Genomic DNA, 3,366 nt, shown 5'->3' with positions numbered 1-3,366 from the left:
GACAGACAGCAACTGTTTTAGTTTTTGCGTTACCACAAAAAGCTCACTTTTCTCTTAGCTCTTGAAAGGGTATCGCTAAGAGGTGAAGTAAAAGGCAGGTGAGCTTTGAGTGTGGGAATCTGAGGAATGCGAGGTCGGAGAGGGGCGGAGATCCCAACTCTCTGCACCCGCAAGATAAGCTTACCTTTACTCTCACGTTCACTCGCTACATTCAAACTACGCCATATTTAATTACCCTAATCTGCATTTTAACCGGGGCGTTCCTTTCAAAAACACCGGGACTGTAGGTTTCATAGCTTTTATAATTGTACAAGAATAACCGTAAGGACAAGATGGATTTACCTTAATTGCCCTGGAAGATAATGAAATAAATGGCCAAATTACCGTATCTAATGCATTGGAGTGTATCATCATTCTTTTCGCCTTTTCTGTTAATCACCTTACTTACTCAGCATTTATAACCTATGATGTGGCACATGTCCATTATCTTGTTCCACTTTGGTTTAAAAAGTAGGTCTGATTTAAAAAGGCACACAACTGTCTCACAAGTCTTCAACTCATATTTTGCAGGCAGCCAGTACTTGTTTGTTTGAACTGTCACTATAATCTTGGTGTGAGAAATGTCATTGAAAAGGGGATTAGAGAATTTACAATTTGGCACACTTTAATCACTGAGGGAAAAAATTGGTTATTCATTGTGTTATCATGGCTATTCACCAAAGGTCAAGTTGCGTACCCCCTATTATCACATCACAGATGCTGGGAGCAGTGCTTCATGCCATGCAGGTGTGGAAAGGTTATCTGCGTGCATCACTGATGTGACTGAGTGAACATAGTGCAAGTTTTTTTTTCCCCAGCCAACAGTGGATATGGCAAATGCGATCATGAACTCTGTCTCTCACTTGCTCAATCTCACACAGACACACACACAAGCCTGTGAGGAATCACTAGTTTACTCCCCCTCGTGATTCACATTACAGCACAAGACTAGTCTGCTACACAGCTGACATCCATTCAGGGTGGTTTACTGTGGAATTGAAAGAACATTGGTTTTAAAGAGTACAATTCTCCTTCTGTTTTGTTTTGATGCATTTTCTACATTCTAGTGACATCTCGTTTTGCACAAGGAGAGAGGTTTTAGCACATTCAGCCAACCCGTCACTTTCATTTGTCGTGTTGCTTATAACTCTAGAACTCTATAATACTTGTTTGTGAAAGCTTATTGATTATGCAGAAAGAAAACACATTATCTGCTCAAACAACAACACGGTGCTTCAGTAGACAAAAACACAAACAGTTGCTAAAGTCATTTTGAGTTTGGTGTGATTGTTTGACCCAGTCTTCATGGGGAGTTCTTTTTAATGGGAACTGACAACTGTTGAATAGTTTAGCGCCTTTTGTTGGACCTCCACCCCCTGGTAGTTTTTTTCACTCTAATTCTGGCCTGACATCAAGGCTTAAACCCTCACCCCTATGTTACATGTCAGATTTGCTACAACCAAAGAAGTACACCCCCACTCTCTTAAGAGAGGAAAAATATTTCCAGTCTTTGCCTTTTCTGGAAACAAAAATGGTTATTTGCCTTGTGCAAGTGCATGCATGCTACAATTAAAGAAAAGTGCTGTATCAATCTCTTCCCTTAGCCAGTCAGGAGAAGATCAGCATGCCGTGTGCACAATTACAATTAAAATTGCCCTTAAATGTAGCGATTTTAATGATATAACTGTATCCATAAAAAAAGCAGAATATATAGCCGTATGCGTTGCTCAGACTGTGATGAATGACTGATCATCTTTATGTTTCATTTAAGGTTTGCTGGCTAATTAAAGGATTTGCATAACATTTCAATAGATTTGTGTTTAGAAATGTTTATTTTTGCCATTGGTGGTTCCTGTGTTGGATGGTAATAATAGTTAATACTAGCAAGTTCTCATCAAATCCCACCCCACATACTGCAGCTTCTTTCCTACCACATTTGCATGGTGTGGTCTGAAGAGAGTTTTCTCCTGCCTCCTATGAGAACAAACCACATGTAGTAGAGTAGGGGAATTTCCATCGTGAACCCGTAAAATCTATCTTTATTCTATCAATCGGGAGAACTAAAACAGCAAGCAGACCAATCATTATTATCATTATAAAACATGTTTTTAATATTTAAAGGTCCCATGACATGGCCATTTCTACTGATCATAATTCCATTGTTGAGGTCTACTAGAATAGATTTACATTGTTCAATGTTCCAAACTCACATTGGTTTCTCATACAGCATCTCTGTATAGTATGTGTATTCACTCTCTGTCCTAAACGGCTTGTTGGAGCTCCTGCCCCCCCCCTCCCTCCCTCCCTATGAGCCCAGTGTGCTCTGATTGGTCAGCTCGCCCACTCTGTTCTGATGAGTCCACCGCCGTTACAGCGGAACATCAGTGTTTATGTGTTACAATGGCGTTTGTTAGCAACCAGAAAATGACACCAGTAATGACAAACAGATGAGAAGGCTGCGTGGGGTCTAGGTGCCGTGTTGGCGGGACGTTGCGGGGCTCGCTGCTCCGCCCTTTGAGGCTCGAGGAGCGGACAGTGTGAGCTCAGCTGGATTACTGGTGTCGTTTCCTGGTTGCTGCGTGGGGTCTGCGAGACAGCGAGAGACCGCGGAACTCAGCCTGAGCACACACATACACTCACAGCCAGGCTGTTTGCCACACAGTTCGCCACACACTCACAGCCTGAGAAAAGATAAGGCTGAGTGAGTGTGTGTGCCGGCGAAACTCCGCGGAGTAGCGCGGCTGAGAAAAGATAAGGCTGAGTGAGTGTGTGTGTGTGTGTGAGGAGCTGCTCCATGGATTGGTCCATTTGGTCGTCGTAATGTCACTGTGACCAGGAAGAAAAAAATGGAAAAAGAAACATCTCTAACGAGGCGTTCTGGGGCAGCATAGACAGGTCTTTTCTGTGTTAGAGTTTTACTCGCTACAGGGTGTACTTTGAGGGTTTGTGACTTTGCAGACCACTTGCATGCATAAAAAGCTACATAACACACAAGGGGACGGGTAATAACCAGAAAAGCATCACATGGGACCTTTAAGATTAAACACAGTATTACTATGGAAGATTCCAAGCTTAATTGTTAATGTCTAAAAAGCTATTTGACTATCATATGTAAAAATCATTTAATTAAAAAAGCATATTGCCTGTATTCAGCCTTGGAATGGCTTGTGTGGATAAGCCTTGACATGTGCGGCTGCTGGCTGATTGTTGATCTAACTAGATATGTAGATAGATTCCTGAAAGAGCCCCAGATTTCATGCTTTGGTTGGAAACCCGGACAGCTAAAGATAATACAGAACACAAAGCATGTCAGCGCTTTTAGAGATT

Source organism: Trematomus bernacchii, unplaced genomic scaffold (genome assembly GCF_902827165.1).
Source record: "Trematomus bernacchii unplaced genomic scaffold, fTreBer1.1, whole genome shotgun sequence".
NCBI lineage: Eukaryota > Metazoa > Chordata > Actinopteri > Perciformes > Nototheniidae > Trematomus > Trematomus bernacchii.
This window is presented reverse-complemented; position numbering follows the sequence as displayed.